The sequence below is a fragment of the Cyanistes caeruleus genome, chromosome 3, assembly GCF_971803275.1.
Source record: "Cyanistes caeruleus chromosome 3, bCyaCae1.hap1.1, whole genome shotgun sequence".
NCBI lineage: Eukaryota > Metazoa > Chordata > Aves > Passeriformes > Paridae > Cyanistes > Cyanistes caeruleus.
The window spans coordinates 110855490-110873826 of NC_141703.1; the positions used below are offsets into that span (position 1 = coordinate 110855490).

Genomic DNA, 18337 nt, shown 5'->3' on the forward strand with positions numbered 1-18337 from the left:
AACTTGAGATGATGTGGCATTAAAAAAAAATCAAAAAGATATCAGTCTTATGGAGTTATAGAGCATAGAGAGAAATCCACTCCATCTGGGATTCATTCTTGTCAGGAATTCCCTTCTGTCATGCTGTTTGCACTCAAAATGGCAAAATCATCTTAACTTGATCAAGAACTAGGCACTACAGCTTTGCCCCTCAGACTCAGTCTGGTAGTGCAGGAAAAACCTTTAAGTGTCAGGTTTTAATTTTTTTCAATGCTTTGCATCTTTTGCCTTCCTTTTTATGTCAGATAATAAACATAAGCTTTGTATCAAGTCATTTTGATAAAAAAAAAAAGCCCAAACAGGTCAATGATGTTAGCTAGAAAATGTTTTACAAAGAAAGTAAAACCAAGCAACTTTCATTTGTTAAAATAAACTGTTTGTTCCCAGATGCTGTTGGGTCACTGGGTCAAAATATGTTTCAATCACTGTGTGTATTTGTTCAGGTATCTGTGGACCTTTAAGCACTACATGTCATGGCATCATATAAATTTAAAAACAGTGGTAACACAAAGGCTGATAAAGAATGCTGTGCTTTCACCTACTTTTTTTTTTTTTCTGTTGTTGTTTAAGTCTGGAGGCAAAAGAAAAGAGAAGAACTGACAAGAAATGTCCTTCAACAAATTAAAATTAGTTGATGTAGGCAGAAATATTTTTCTTCTTGATGTATTAATTATGGAATCATCCAAGCTGAAAGAGACTTTGCAAAGTCATCTGGTCACATCTCTAGCTCAAACCAGGCTTAACAGTGAATTCAAACTACACTGCTCCAGGCTTTGTCCAGTCAGGTCGCAACACCCTCCAAAGATGAAGAATCTTCAAATTACTTGAAATTGAGCAATCTAGTATCTTATTTGTATGTTAATAATGGCAATATAAATTTCATATTTTGCATGTAACTTTTTCCTTTAATTGAAAAAAACCTCAGCATTTCCAAGTGTCCCACGGTATTTTGGTAAAATGAAGTGCCAGTATCCATGTCCCCAAAAGAGTAATTTTAATTACATGTACTATTTTCATTCCTAGACCATAAAACTTTAAGAAGTTAATATTTATCTGGATAAACATTTCTTGATGTCACCTTTCTTTCCCAACAAGGCAAACTGATCAAAATTCATTTTCCTGGTAGAAAGCATAATAGGTAATACAAGCAGTTAATTACTTCTTTGATGAAGTCACTTCTCAAAAAAAAAAAAGAGAGTTTCTTTGGATGAGGATATAATCAAGAAACAGAAGCAGTGTTGTTCTTCTAGAGCACCCAGCTCATCACCATTCATCCAAAAAGAATTCTGGTTTTTTTTCTCAATACCCTATTTCTAGTGCACCAGGGAATATTTTGCTGTGCTTGCTGTCATCTTTTTTAATCTCTGGTTTGTATGGTTGGGATTTTTTTTTCATATTAAGGGTCTCAGGTGATGTTTCATTTGTTGGTTCCCTTTTTTTGCAGACCAGCAGAATAACTGGGAAAAGGCCCCATACCCTCCAGTTCCATACTGGTGTTTCCAGTGGAGTGTGACTGGTTTAATACATGCTCCCAGTAATTTCACGGCTTCTAATGACTTTCTCAGGAGAACAGCAGTGGTGAGGAGCAAATTGTATGAGTAAACATGAGTCATTACAGAGAGCACAGTGTTTCACAGATTAAGATAATCCTTCTATTTTGGTTTCTTGAGAAGATTCAGCAACTGACTGATACGGAATGGGCTGATCTTTTCATCTTTTGGAATTCTGATGCAGGCAGTAATATGCAAGACTCTTGTCGAATATGGAGAACAGAAGGATGTGAAATGAAATTAGTTGATGTAGGCAGAAATATTTTTTTCTTGATGTATTAATTATGGAATCATCCAAGCTGGAAGAGACTTTGCAAGAATAGCTTTTGACTTGTGGCATAATCATGGATGTAAAGAGAAAAGACACCCATCACACGACTTTTTTATACTTGCCATACAAAATGCCCACAAAATCCATTATGATTAAGCGATTTCTCAACCAGTGTATTTTGCAATAGCAAAATACAAAAACACAAAACACCATCTATCAATTAACACCAGTAAAATTACAAATATCTAAAATGAGACTAAAATATTTAAATTTTCTCAAAAACTTAAATGCCAGTATAATAAATTATATTTATCACAATCTTGGAAAGATCCCACACCTACAAAGAGTCTGTAGTTGAAAACATATTGGTGAACATTTTTTTTTTTACATCTGACCAGTTTCCATTGTTCACACAGGCAAAGTCCCCACCCAAACAGTATCTTCTACATAAAAGCAGACTATTTCTTTCCACACTCTTTGACCTACCTCCTCTACACAGTTAACTGACCACAATCCCACCACTCCACAGGATTGGGAAACTTTCAGAAATTAGGTATTTCGAAGGTTTTTCATCCAACAGATGCAGATTGCTTTCAAAATCACCATAATTCTCTTCTCTTTCCTTTCTGTGCTGTCAATGAAATATTAAATGTCAAGTTTTATCATTCTCAATTCCATCCATTGATTCAACTTTTTATGTCTCAACTGTCTAAAATAAAGAATGTTTCATGACAGTAAAAGGCAGTTTGTCAAGATCCTGCCCTGCAAGGTACCTGCAGCCCTCTCAGCCTATCTCTTGCAAAATTAGTATCCTTTCTTTATCTCATCACTCAGCATAGGAATATTGGTAATTTTTTTGTGTTAGAAGAAAGGACATAAAAACTTGAAATTTTAAAATTTTTTCTAATTATTACATAATCTCTTAAATTTATCAATGGGCATAACTCCACTGTGCCAAAATCAATTGGATTTACCTGCCATATGATCCATTTTACTCATCTGAAAGATTTGTCTCGTGCATTTTAAAACCTCATCTATCTGAAGCAATACTACACTAAAGCTTTACCATCATTCTTTATCGATTTTTTGATACAAACTGTCTCCCAAAAAGCAACTGGTCTGTCAAATTTATATTGAAAATATACTCAGCTACTAAGCTTTGCTGGAATTAATATTGTAGCAAAACATCATTGTGTATTTCTCAGACCAATGTATTCCACTGTAAGCTGAAATATTTTGACTTTGACTGTTTAATCTTTATCGCATCATGTTCAACAATTGTCCTGTGTCACTTTCATGCACTTTTGTATTACTTACACTGATTATCTTGAGTTGTTTTTCTGGCAATTTATTTACATTATACACATGATTCTTCTGAAGCACTCTGGACACCTGATAAACATTTGGCCTGATGTGTTGTATCTGCTTTACCCATTAGCATGAATAAAAACCAGAATCCTGATATATTATTCTGTTTGATAATAAAGTCATACATAACACCAAAAAGTAACAGCAATATGTACCAAGACAAGATTACCTTGTCATTCATAACTTTAAACAAATCATATTATTATCTGTTGACAAGAATCTTTTACATTGTGACTGTTTTTTCTTAGTTTTCTTTTTCTCTTCAAATGATGACACCTTCAAAATCCCTGTATTGCTATTTCAGTGCAGATTTCATCATTTAAATAGAGCAGTGCCAGCCTAGTTGTCAACATCTCTGGTTCTTTATTCTCAGTTCTTGAACATGATTCCAAATGATTCCTGCATGACACACATGCAGTATTACCTGGTCTAAAAAGGGATGCGCTAAGTCCTGTTCCTTGAAGTGCTTAAGTGGTTACCATAATTTCCTTCATAGCTTTCATGCAAAAAGTCTTGCCAACTAACAATCTAAACACAACTTTTTTTTCCCCCAGAAATTTCCTAGGGAACATTTTAGCATCCATTTACTGACATCTTCTTAACACAAATGCATACTTGCAATAAAAAAGCACTTCAGATTTAAAAAGTAGATGCTATCATACAGCATCACTGTGCTAAAAGACAAACATCTCTCTTTCTAAATTGTTGCTATTTGGAAAAGAGCACATTTGTTTTCAATATGTACTTGCACACAGGAAGGCCAAAAGTTATGTTTCAGGGGTCTGGTCAGCTTGGTATTGTTTTGAAATAGGGGTTTTTTTAAGGGTATGCAATGTCTTTAAGATATTTTATGTATTGTACATGTTTAAGGTTTCAATGCTATGAACATGAACATCATAAAACTCCTCAAGTCAAAAATCACTTTCAATTGATATACTGTTATTATATAGTTATTTTCTATATCTATATTTATATCTAATCTATATCCATATCTATCTATCTATCTATCTATCTATCTATCTATCTATCTATCTAATATGCATACATGGGCAATACAAAACTCTCCCAGTCAGCCTAATTTTGATGATTTGGGAGACTGGAGCAAATCTTCACTCAGTGTTTGATGAATTTCAAATTTCATTTCACTTCAAATGCTGGCTGTAGCTGAAGGTATTTTACAGATGCTGGTCAAAGTTTAAAGATGCAGGCTACATATTTAGTTACAAGGTATCAGTATTTTCTAAAAAGGCAAAATTTCACTATTGACTCAGAAAACTCAATCCTAACACTTATGTAATAAATGAAGCACTTTGTTATTAAATTATGCTAGGTATGGTATGGGGTTTTTTGGCTTTTTTTTGTTTGTTGGTTTGTTTGTGTTTTTTTTGTTTCTGGGGGTTGTTCTGTTTTGTTCTGTTTTGTTTAAAGTCCTTTACACTGATGTCACCACAACTTCTTGGCTGTCCCATTTTCCAGCTGACCAACTGTCGGTTTCTGTTTCTGGACATGATTACAAAAGCAGCCCAGAATGTGGCAAAGTGAATGCAGAGCAGATTGAACACTGAGGGGAATCTCAGCAATCCACCCAGCAGAAAGTGCTGCAAGCCCACTGACAGACTGGAAGGGAAGAGAAAGGAACCAAAGGAACTGGGAAACGCAGCCAGAAAACTTGTGAGACAGCACGTACGAAATAGCCAGACTCCCAACAATTTGGAAATAATAAGTTATTCCTAAAAGGCAGCACAGCTCAAGACTGCATGGTCATGGAGAATTATCTTCAGATATTTATATTAGATACCATTACTGCTATTAACAAGTCCCCAGCTAATTAAAAAAATACTCTCTGCATTTAATATAGTATTATAATTAATCTGTAAATAATCATGGTTACCTAAAACAGTGAATTTTCCTCTTGAAAATGAATTTCATTATCAGTCTACAAAGAAAACCAGAGAAGAAATGTGGCATGTGTCCATCACTCCTTTATTCTTGCCTAATTCCAGGATTCACACAGCAAAATTCCTTTAGTAGTTTTGTGTAGTGTTATTTTTTCTCCTAGTCAGACAAAATCTAACAGCCCTTTAACAAGGTATGATACCAGATATATGAAATATACTGTCCCATTGATTGAAGACTGATTTCCTTACTCCTAATCTTCCTTTCTCCGTGCTTGGAGTAGAGAAAAATGCATAGTATTTCTACAAGGGACAAGACATCCTTCATAATTCTCAAATTTGAGCCAGATTCCAAAGAAAGAAAATATTCTTATGTCAGCTGTCTATAGGGTGCTTAAAATTAGATTTAGCTTCCTTTTTAGAAGACATGTTAATGTATCAATTCACTTAAGAAGGAAATCCTTGGTATTTCATTTTATTTAAGAGTTGTGTGGATATGGGAAACAAATTTTCAGTTGCAACTTTTTTATTGAATTCCCTTGTTCTTCAAACGTCTGCCATTTCTGCAGCACTCAAAGCAACATCTGAGCTCCTGCTGTAAAGTGCCACAGATTTCTGACAAAATGTTCCTTGTGAAGCCCCCATTCAGGGTGAATGGAGAGTGTGATCCATGGATGCACACTGTAAAAATTAAGTGCACTAGAAGAGACAGGCCTGAAACTAAAGATACAGATTTTTAATTTTTTTATATGAATAGCTCCCTGTTATAGTGTGCTTTCCTCCCTGACAGAAAGTGCAGTATGTAAAAAAAGTGGTAAAATTTAGTCCCCTGCTTTCTTTAATAAGTGAAAAAAGACCTGGGGAGTCCATGAATGGTAAGAACTTTACATTTGCCTTTAATTTAAGGTCTCAAAATGCACTTTACTCTTTAAAAGGATTTTTAAAAATCCTGGAATTAAGAAAACTTCTGCCTCAAATATTAGATCAGATCACAATGTTCTGAGTTGGAAGAGAGCTACAAGGATCAGCTAGTACAGCTCTCAAGTGAATGGCCCATATGGAGATTAAACCCACAACAGTACAGAGTCTAATGGAGGAAAATAAATTAAGCATGAAAACCTGCACTGACAGTATTGTGTACAATCTTCCAACTTAAAACCACATCTGATGGGTAGAATATTGTGTCAGTCAGCACTGGTTGTGGCATTAAATTAGACAAACTAAGATTCTGAATAAAAGTTTTCTTCTTCTAATGCCACATTCCCAAGGGTAACAAAAATATCACACAGAATTATGAGCTTTCCAGGGCTGTGTTTCCCTTTTGGTATGACCCACACAGGACCTAAAAATGGTTGAATGCCCCTTCCAAGGAATCCAGGTGGGATGTAATTGATGCAGAGTTTTTATAGCACAGTTCAACACTCTTTGCATGTTATATGCCAAGTATCATTCTTAAAATTTAAACAGCTTTGATATATCAGTGCAAATGTAAGAAGATAAAAAATGAGAACTAAATATTCAACTTTTGTAATGAAGTGACATTCAAGAAATCAAAACACACTGTCCTTTTTCAGGAAAAGAGAAGCCAAAAAAAATCTACCCAAGGTAATTGAAAACTGTACAAAATACCCTCAGAACTGCACAGAAATAATTTTCACTAATATCTAGAAAAATTTGTGGTGTCTTTGATATCCTTGACCTTATCCTTAAACCACAAGTTAGATGCTAATCCATTTCCTCTTCACTAAAATCACAGAAAACAGCTATTTCAACAAAGGATTTTACTTCTTAACGTGTGGTTTAACACTTATTGCAATTTTCTTCAAAAATATTTTAGTTCTAAATAGCAACTCCAACAAGTTATATTTAAAATTGTAACTCCAAAAAAGGAATTAGAAGTCATTTCAGATGCAACTATTTGTTTTAGCTAAAATTAAGAAGCTTTCCAAAAGCATCCCCTACTTGATTTTTAACATAAAATCTTAATAATGTATTTTTCCATAATTTTACAAGAACCCAAATTATAAAATCCTGTTTAGTCAGCATATACAGTTAAACATTTTGAACCTCTATACAACTTATGTATCAGCAGGATGTAGATTAAAAGTTGTACATAATTATAAAATTTCATTGAAATGTTCACTGACTATTAAAGTGCTCAGAGATTTTGGACTAAATTTCATATAAATGTTAAATCATTCTTGTACTGCTTTCAGAAAACTGTCCATTCTCAGTTTAAATTTCTGTTGTGAAACTTTCCATTAGTTGGTGACAAGTGAACTAAGGCAACCAAAGTAAGGGGTTTTTTTACTTCCAACACATCACTAAATCACTAATAGTTGCCTTACTTTGTGAAGAGAAAATACAAATAGGGATATTGAAAAGAAAAAAACAACCTTTTTTTTTCAGTGGAATCACTGAAAAGAACATTTTTCTGGGACTGCAAGCAAGCCAAATAAGCTTTCTAGGCCTCTATTCTTTCTGTAACATAATGCAGTTGATCTTTACTATGTATTTAAGTTACTGTTAATTGCTGTTATTCAATTTTCATCATTTTGTCAACCAAAACTGCAATCCATTACCTTTAGTAAGTGTTCCTGTGCCTAAATTTGTCTTCACAGAAGAAATTCTGTCATTTTTCCGTCTAACCTTAACTCTGTGGACATAAAACACGTGATGAGAATTTTAAAAAGCCCTGCCATATACAATACCCAAAAAGGCATGAATATGATAGCAGTGAAAAACCTGCCTCAACACTCTATAAAGATTCGCAGAATTCATCTCATTGCCTGTGATTAAGATGATATCCCTTTATTTTATTATATATTCATAACTTTAAAATACGTGCAGGAAGTGACAGTACTCCAAGGGAATCTAGAGATATAAAATTTAATAATCACAGATTATAAATGATCTCTAGCTCAGGCAACCAGGTGGTAGATTCATGGTGATTCCCATGAGTAGGGAATATTCAGATCAAAGCCACCACAGTAACTCTTACCCTGTCATCTTGGCTCTTCTGCAGCAGTCAAAGCAGAAAATCCTTCAACCTCATAAACAGTTTGCAGTACATAAAACAAGAAAAAAAACCCAAAAAAACAAAAAAAAAGTCATGAAGAACAAAACATTTTCCCTCAGGAAATTTCCTGCACTGACCCAAGTGGGGAAAAAAAAATTGATTGTTTCATCTACATCAAGCAAGACTTGAGATAAAGCCAAATTTCTCATGGCTACCCGAAATACATTACACAGAATTAGATTTTTTACTGAGGTGGTTTGTTGCATGTTTGTCTTAACATACTATTATCTATTTCACAAATGACTAAAGATATACAGTATTCTGCAGGTGAGTGCTTCTGGAAGAACCTCTCCATTGCATTTTTCTTTTTTTCTTCCTCTTCAAGAAATGTGTAAAGTTTCATAGAAGCTCAGCTTTCTTTTCCAATTATTTTTGATGTGTTTTATTTTTAGAAGCAAAGGGAAAAATGCCACAGCAAAAGAGCCTCAGAAATTCAAAGCTGAGGTAAGGCACTGAAGGGACAAATTCAAACACTGGGTTTTACTGAGCAGCACAAAGAGTGAAGTAAATTCCAGAATGTGCTGTAAGCTCAGAATAGGTAATTGTGCAACTCAATTTCATATAAATGTCAAGTGGGCCAGACCTAAGCACATACTGTCCTAGAGGAGTGTGGCTCTATGTGCACATCTCATGCTCATATACAGTCATGACTGTACATACAAAACTCAAGCGGCTGCACAAAGTAGAAATAACCAGCTTTTGGGCTGACAGCTCGTAACTACAGCTGCTGAAATAGTCCTGCTATATTCCATTGTGGAGAACTGAAATCCTGGAAAAACAGCTCGTGCTTTTTGGAAAGATTCTCTTCAGAATCCTGCTCCTAAGGCTACGTCTGTGCCAGTGCAGTGCCAGGGCTGGACATCTGCTTTTTTTCCTAACTGCTTACATCTATGATTATTCTGACACAGGATGGATACATAAGGCCAGTTCCTAACAAAATTTAAACATTAATTTTTTTTGTAAAATTCATTACTTTAAGTTTCACTTCAAAAGAAATTCCTATACCTTTAATGAGCAACAGGTTTAAGTGTTTTTGTGAGACAAAGTTTCAAGCACTTCCATTACACAAGTAAATAACAATTAAAAAAAAAAAAAAAAAGACATAAAAAGAGATTGCCAAAGGAAGCTCATTAGTTTCTGGATTTATAGACTAAAATCTGCTCATTCTCCAGTCAGAGACTCAGGTAAGAACAAGTATTTCAGACAGCTTTGTGAGACACTCATCTTCAAAGCCAGGGCACAGATCCTGGTTTATTTAATAGCTCAGACATAATTTCATTAGCTGTGCACGAAGTGCCTGCTTTGAATTTACTTGTAGACATCTTATTTGCTTTTAAGTGGTTTGAAAATATTAATTTATGATGGCTGCACGATGCAATTTGGTACAAAGACCTCAGAGAGCTTTTTCTCCTGGGACTGGTGTATATCGGAGCAAGGCTGTGCAGAAGTACAAGTGCAGCTTCTGCCAGCACTCATGTCTAGGGTTTTTGCTCCTCAGGTAACAAATTCTGCCCTTACAGAGTGCCTGTTGGTGTGGAATTGGTGCTGCACTGAATGGGCCGCACCACCTGTGGTTCAGTGGTGGCTTTGTTGGATTTTGTCAGAAATCTCCAGAGTTTTGCTCCAATAGGCAGCATAAAGAGTCCCCCAAGACTTTCACCTACAGGTGAAGCTCATGGCCTTGTTCTTTGCCATAAATCAAATACTGCATTACATGGACTAGCACTGTTATCAGCTATGGCAACTCCTACACTTGATTTTATCCAGAGGAATTCTAACATTTGAGCTTCCATAAGGAAAACAACAAAACACATGGGATTTCATTATGTCTCTAGTTTTCCTTAACACGTGCAAAGCTCAGTATGGGCAGTGGGCCTTCTATCAGGAGGGCATAAAGCCTGAAGTCAAATGATTTTGGGCACTAAGAGCAGAGGGAAATAAACTGAAACAAGAAGTAGCAAAAGCAAGACAAATCTTGATGCAACCACATGGGCAGTGAAAGCAATTGCCCTTAGTTATTTTGTCATGGAATGAAAAGCTAAAGCTAATCCCCTTAGCCTTTCCCACGTGGAAGTGGAATCCAAAACTAATCCTTTTACAGTAGCTATACCACATGAAATGGGGTGTTTTAACAAATCCCCTTAATCATCACGGCAAGAATCAGGGAGCTAAAGTCAATCCCTTTAGTAGCCTACACAAAAAGGGAACTAGAGCAATCTCCTTAGTTATGCTACTGTTAATAATGAACTTTATCAAGCCTATAAATATTTTGATACAAAATTATTAGTAGCATTCTTCTGATATGCTAAGAACCAACAGAAGGATGCAGTAGCACCTATGGTACAACACTTCTATCCAATTTTTATGGAATAAAAATTTTACTGCTCACCACTTCATGACCTATTAGTCATAGCCATAATGCAAGAGTATCCATGTATCCATCAGATGAGAGGGAAAACAAAAAGTTGGAGTTCTTCCTTAAGAAAATTAAGAAATTGGGAGTATTCCTTGTAGCATGGAAGGCTGATGATCAGTAGTAACAGACATGGAGAGAAATCACTGAACAAGGCCATACTGAGAATATCAACACATTATTCAGCTGTTGTGTCTGCTAACTTAAACTTTTACCTTTTTTTTTCCTTCCTCTACGATATGCCCAGCTTTTAACACTACTAGGAAGTCTAAAAGAAACATTTATTGGACTTCTTAAAAGACAAAATAAAAGGTCAGGTGGAACACATCTGCTCTTCAAATGCTGTTTTACATCTCAACAACACTTGTGATCTTTCACTTTATTTCTGCAAGTCATGTATTATGTTTTAAACTCCTAGGATAGGATTCTTCTGGTTAAATACAATAGCAGAGGATTATCCTCTTAAATCTAAAATACAGTTATAAATTATTATTCATAAATACATGGATTTTATACTGGGTTCCTTTCTATTTTAGACTCCATGAAATTATGTTTATTAAAAAGAATTATGTTTCCTTATTAGCAGCCAATAGACATATATAGAAACTATCTATTTTCCACTTTTTTTAGTTAATTGGTAGGATTATGTGAAGAGTGTCAAATTCTGCTAGGATTGCTTACAAAAATACATAATCCAGGTGGTAAAGGCCTCTGTACCCACCTGGATCCCTTTGCAGGATATTAAATCATGTAAAAAAATTACTGTCTGAAGTGTATCTTCTTATATCTGAAGTTTACAATTCTCTGTATTCTGGACTAGCAACTGCTGCTCACTTCATTTCATTAACTGCTCTTCAGAGAAGGGTTTTCAAGCTCAAATGTCGTACCAGAGGTTTGAACATCTACTGCCAAAGACGGCAAAGCAGAGGATAATTTCTCCAACAACCACACTTTCAGTCCAGCTGGAGTATTTTTTTCTCACTTGGTGAGAATTCCAGTGGAGCAGAAAAAACTATTTGGATACTATATTTTCATCCTGGCAATGGTTAAAACTCCTGGTACCCACAAACATCCTACAATCCTATCATTTAAAGCCCTATCAGAACACAAATTATTTACTGCAATTTGCAGAAGGGACTCTGTGTGCTTAAGTATGTAAAAGAGGCTTAAAGAATGCTTAAAGCTTGATAATCTGGTTACTTCTCTGTAATTTTAAAAATTCATTCCATGTATTTAGACATCTGTAAAAGATTCAAAAGTAAAGTTGGCATGGTTTGGGTTTTTTTTAGCTTTCTTTTCTGCTAAGTCTAAGTAAAGGCTTCCAATATAAGGTCAGGCTACTGCAAATCCTTAAGAATATATTAATTCTTTTGTTCTTCATTATACACAGAAGATCAGCTTTTAGAATATAAATTATTCCTGGCACTAAAAATGATAAAAAGAAAGCAGCAGTTTGCTTAAGAGTTTCCCTAAATTACTGAACACAGCATCTGAGTAAAAAGCAGCAACTGGTCATGAGACAGTGAAGCATTTTCTGCTGCTGCCAATTTTACCTTTCCTCTTAGAAAAAAAAAAAAATAAAATTTGTGGCTTTGGAACAATTCAGAGAGATTTCTTTTCAAAATACCTAGATATTTATCACCTACTTTAGCATTTATGAGACCATTTCCTAAGCACACAGGAATTTCAAAGGGTATTTCCCAAGAGTTCAGTGCAGCAGTTCTGAAGTCTCTGAAAATACAATGGTTCAGATAAAGAGGTGTTCAGTATGCACCTGGAATTTCCATAAATATTGCTTTTCTTCCACTTTATTTTGTTCTGGCTTTTCCTTGATTTTTTACTGAGGGCAACACTCAGTTTGTCATTCTTTCTTTCTCCAAGTGTCTGCACAGTGAAGGCTGAATTATAACAGAAAATATTATATTTAATTTGGAATATACTGAACTTCAGAATATTTGCATGACAGAAATCATTAAATTCTAGAATCCAACACTGCTTGAAAGACACCCAACAGAACTTAAATCAACCATTCTTCCTCCTTCAACCCACTGTGTTTTCCTTCTCAAAATACAATTATTTCTCTACCAAAAAAAAATAAAAAAAGAAAAAAGAAAAAAGAGGGGTAAGAATGTGTTAGTTTTTTTTATTTTCTCTAAAATAGACTTTCTTTTTTTTTTACTGCACTTTTGGGTAAGGCAAAACATTGTAAATGTGTGAATTCAAGAGATGAATGTGCAGCCTACACAGACTTAAAAACTATCTTTTGTGCACTGAGTGCATCAATGTGCAACTCATGCATGCTACACTTATTTCTTTAAATTTCCAACCAGTCTATTTAAAAAAAAAAAAAAAAATACAGAATTAGCATCCATTCTGTGGGGCTGCACAACTAGAAAACTTAAATGTTTACTATGCTCCACTGGTTAGAATGGTTCTCACACCTAAAATGAGAAACTTAACAGAAAACAGAAATCCTGAAAATACTTGCCTTCTTTTGCTATATAATATACAATATATATTGAAAAATAATCACTATATACAATAAATTTTGCCTTTACTAGAAGTGTGTATGTACACAAGACTATTTAAATGAAACAGGAATGGCAAATTAATACAAAAAATATATGCAACATTACTATCATCAAGTTCAGATTTACCACACCATACACTAAAATACAATAAATTGCATTTGGTTGAGCAGTTCAGAGACTGCTTCTAATGCTGTACTATTACAGATTATATATGAGCTGTAAGTATATGGCTATTCTCTACTGGAGCATACAAATTTGTTCATAATCCTCCTCCATTATAGCTCCTTCCCAATAAGTGATTTGTAGTTTTGTATTTAGTTTTTGTTTGCTTGTGTTTTTGTTTTGTTTTTTTTTTTCTTTGGTAGGTTTTTTTTTCTGGGAGGTTGGGGCTTTTTGTGGGGTTTTTGTTTTGTTTTTATGACTTCATTATTTAGGTTAGGAATGGTTTAGATCCGTGACTGCACAGTGGCAAGCGCCAGTGGGCCCAAAATGTGTTTGCAGTATGCAAATAAGAACATGACCATGGTATTCAGTCAAGCCCCTGTGGAATCTGCAATTAGATTATCCACACAAATATAACCAGGACATTGTGCAAGTGTATGCCCAAAATAAAAACTGAGGATGACAAATACTATCTCATTACAGTGATTAGCAAAATGTTGTGAATTTACCTATTTTGGATGGACCATGCTACCACAACCCTGCATCCATCCAGCAGACTCTCAAATTCCCAGCACAGCCACAGTTAATTCCATGGCCCCACAGCTTTCGAAGAAAATTAAGATTTTTGCCATTTTACCAGGAAATACAGGCAAAACCTAAAATTTAGATGTGCACCAATCTACCTGGACAGTGACAATTTCTGGGACATTCAGTTTTCAAGAAAAGCCTTTATGGTCTAAGAGATGTTTCTAAAAGAAACATGGAAATTGGACTGTCACAAGCGTCTCATATGAACAGTTGCAACTCCTTTAAGAAGGCTTGCCTAGACATTTAACTGGATCATGGATATACCTAATTTTTTAATCTCTGCAGGTGGAAATTAATCTCAAAAAACTTACCCCTTGATTTAACCTTTTTCCTCCAATAATGAGTTGACTGTCAAAAAGGATTCTAAATATGGCATTGCAGAGGATGGTATCTGATTATGCCCAAATTACAGCTCAAATACGTGACTGCCAATATTTTTTCTCTGCGAATTCCCCATATTGTGTGAAAATCTGATTAGCTTCCTTCCCTTCCCTTCATCCCTGTTAAATGTTCTGACAGCTAAATCCCTACCTTCTATTAAAGATCTTATTAAAACCACAGCCTCTGTAACACCTCTGAAATTCTGCTGGTGAGCTTTCACAGATGTAACTACCTATCTTTTCCACAGCTGAACTGCTGTAATAGGGGGAAGAATTTAAGAATTTCAGATGTTTCTTTTTTTTTCCCCCTCAAAAAACATCCCCAGCTCTTAGTTAAAACTTTGCTTCTTGCTACTTCTGCAGCATCTCCCCACACAGGTGCAGTTCTCTGTTCCACAGACTGTTCAGAGTGTGCCCAGGTGGCCAAGGAGGACAATGCCCTCCTGGGCTGCAGCAGGGATAGCGTGGCCAGCAGGAGCAGGGCAGGGATTGTCCCCCTGTACTCGGCACTGGTGAGGTCACGATTTGAATCCTGTGTCCAGTTTTGGGCCCTTCAGGACAAGAAGGACATTGAGGGGCTGGAACGTGTCCAGAGAAGGGAATGGAGGTGGGGAAGGGTCTGGAGTGTTATGAGAAGCCACTGAGGGAGCTGGGGGGGATTCAGCCTGGAGAAGAGAAGGCTCAGGAAGGACCTTATCACTCTCCACAACCACCTGAAAGGAGGATGCGTCCAGCCAGTCTCCTCTCCCAGGGAACAAGTGGCAGGATGAGAGGAAATAGCCTAAAGCTGTACTAGAGAAGGAGGTTTAGATTGGACATTAGGATTTCTTTTTCATGGAAAAGGTTACCAAACATTGGAACAGGCTGTCCAGGGATGCAGTTGAGTCCTCAACCCTGGAGAAGTACAGAGACAAGTCAAGGTGTCACTTACAGACATGGCCTAGGGGTGGACTTGGCAGTGTGAATTTGCAGTCAGACTCAGTGATCCAAATAATTTCCAACCCAAATGATTCTATGATTTGTTTGGAAGAAAAGTGAAATGCTTTCAGGTAGAAGTCTTTCTATGGTATTGCTGTTTTATCCTGGTACCTTCCACACAACTTGAATTTAAATTATGTTTACTGTGTTTGTCTGGGACAGACTTAATTTCTTTCCATCTGTCCTTTGGTGCTATGTGCATCCTGGTGACCAAAACGGTGCTGAGAACACACCATTGTTTTATTTAGGAAATAAGTACTAAGTACAGAAACTTCCTTCTGTTCATAAATACAGTCAAAGACAGCCTACTTAAGAAAATGAATAGTTAAAAATGTTAAGTATTGTGGAAGAATGTTCCAGGATGTATTCCCCCAATCACTTTCTGAGATATAAGTAAAAGATGATGGTGAAGATGGATGCAGCTGCATTGAAAGAAATGTTTCTTCTCAAGGAAAACCTCAGTACCATCTGTGACAAACAATACCAAGCCATTCAAAACTCTTGTTACCATAAACTACAGAAATATCTCCTAATTAGCTAAGAAGCAGCTAAAAATAAATCGTTGATTAATGCATTTACTGTGAAACAATTATTTTAACAGAGAGGGTAGTATAAACTGTCTTGTAGGGAAAAAAAAACAGTACTTTGACAAGATCAGTCTCAAAAAATTCATAACACAAGAAAAAGAGTAATACTGTATATTAGTGACAGTTATTAAAAAAAAAAATCCCCTTTAGAATGAAGATATTCAAACCAAAATTATTTCCCTGGATAAATCAATAGTAAAATTACCAATTGACAAGGAAACTGTTCAAATAATTGTGGAAACTAAAGTATTTTCATCACTCACACAGTTGTCAAATAATTTAGAGGACTTCCAGTAGGTTCTTTACTGCTGAGACCATACATTGTGTCAACTATGACAAGTCAAGGTAGCTTTTAGAAGTCTCTTCCACACATAGATGTCTCAGTTTCGTGCTGAGAGTCACCTTGCCCTCCTTTTAAGCTGATTTTTGGTGTGGCTATGCACAAATTTGGCTTGTTCAGCCTGGAGAATGCTGTGGGGGGACCTTACAGCGCCTTCCAGTGCATAAAGTGGGCCACAAGAGAACTGGAAAGAGACTTTTCACAAGGGCATGGAGTGTTATGATGACGGCTAAGGGCTCTAAACTGAAAGGGAGAGGGTTTAGATCGGATATTGGGAAGAAACTCTTTCCTGTGAGGGTGGTGAGGCCCTGGCACAGGTTGCCCAGAAAAGCTGTGGCTGCCCAGCCTTGGAAGTGCTCAAGGACAGACTGGATGGTTTGAGGTTTGAACAATGTGGTTCTGTGGCATCCTGAAACTGGACAATCTTTGAGCTTCACTCCAACCCAAACCATTTTATGATTCTATGGCAGAAATTTATCAGGACTGAGCAGATCCTTATGGCAGCAGTCCCCAAACCAGAGCTTCTGAGCAAACTTTGACCACAGAATTTTGTTGCAATGATTAATGCAATGGGAAATAAATAATATTTTTTTTAAAGTTATGCTGAAGACAGAAGGAAAAAATCCCACCAGCTGCAGTTGAATAAGGTATGTTATTTTATTAGTAGCACTGCTAATGTGTAAAGGAATGTTGTAGACCATTGCATTTCAGCTGGACTTTCAGGTTTTTTCATTTCTTTCCTAGTTCCTAACTAGGTCAGCAAACTGACTTTGGTTAAAATGCTGGCTTTTGCTTCACATGCACTTGAGACTACCCACTAGCTCCTGTTCACATCTTCTTCTGAAACACATGAACTTGTGTCTTCCCATTTTTTGTACCAATCAAAAAAAACCCTCAAAGCTCTGTTCTGTATTTTCAAGGTTATGGAGTGAAGTGACAGTTTGGTGAGTAAAGATCTCCTTTCATAGTGCATGCTTTTTCATAAATCAATTGCTCATTTCGAACTATAGCCCCAAGAACAGAGGAAGTATCAGATGTGTCCATTATTAAGGTAGAAATTTCAGACAGCCCATCATCACTAAGAAGCTAAACTGGAACTCAATCAACAAAAGTTGATGCTATTGACCTCAGACATATTAATGTTTTATGCTGTATTTTTGTAGGTCTAAGCACTAAATCTATTACCTATTGAAAATACAAGGAAAAAAACCTGATACGCAAATAAAACACATTTGTAAGAAAAATCTACTGTATTCTCATGCTTCAGGAAAGAGGCACAAATAACTGGGAAGAATATTTAATTTAAAAATTACATATTATATTCCCAAGACATAGATAACACAGTTCTCTTTGCAGCTCAATGATGACCAAAACTGCTGAAAGCTTACAAATGTTATGTCATTAATCCACTATAAATACAAAATCTGTCAGGCAAAGGTTAAGGTTCTGCAAGTTCTAAAAGGACCTCCTGATTTTTTCACCCCACTTCACCCTGGCCTGTTAGTTTAAAATCTCTGAGGATACTCAGTATTACCCAAATCACAAGCATTATTATTTCAGTTGCTCTTTCATTTAATGAAAACATTTATTGTGACTGAGTATGCCAGTAAATGAATGACTTCTGTTAATGTCACAGGCTCAAGAAAACCCATCATCCCATCCTCCTAATATCAAAAATATTCAGCACAGCAGTAATCATACGTCAATGACATTTTTCTTACACACATAAACACCACAAAAACAGTTAAAAAAAAAGGTTTGATTAAAGTTATACATTAGATTTCAATAGTATCTGAACAAAATTTCTTGCCAAAAACACCAACAATTCAAAATCTGTCAGTCTCCTTCAGGAAACAAGAAGATCATACTGTGCCCACCGTAGAACAAAACAGATTTTTATCACTATAATCACACCAATGATCGTGCCGTATTCCGGATTATACTGGGACACAAGAGTAACTCAGATTAGGCAGCACTGTGAACATGAATCACCATCCCTGGAAGTGTTCAAGAAGTTGTGAATGTGGCATTTGGGGATGTGGTGAACACAGTGGTGTTGGGTTAACAGCTGGACTCAGTGATCTGAAATGTCTTTTCCAGTATAAATGACTCTATGATTTTATGTTTAAAACTACTTTTCTCCCCCATATTTACCC

The 18337-nt window shown here is 35.9% G+C and overlaps 1 protein-coding gene across 8 annotated transcripts in view; it reads right to left on the minus strand.

Annotated features, from left to right (window-relative positions):
* Window positions 1-18337, minus strand: part of EPHA6 (EPH receptor A6) — a 371203-nt gene that overhangs the window by 323935 nt on the left and 28931 nt on the right. For 2 of the 8 annotated variants that reach the window (XM_086884185.1, XM_086884186.1), the window contains exons 3-4: window positions 7706-7779; window positions 2347-2491 (exon numbers count right to left, since the gene is read on the minus strand). The exons of 5 other annotated variants lie outside the window; for them this stretch is intronic. The gene's annotated coding sequence lies outside the window, so the exon portion shown is untranslated. The remainder of the gene's footprint in view (window positions 1-2346; window positions 2492-7705; window positions 7780-18337) is intronic. One more of the 8 variants, XM_086884187.1, reaches the window with a different exon arrangement.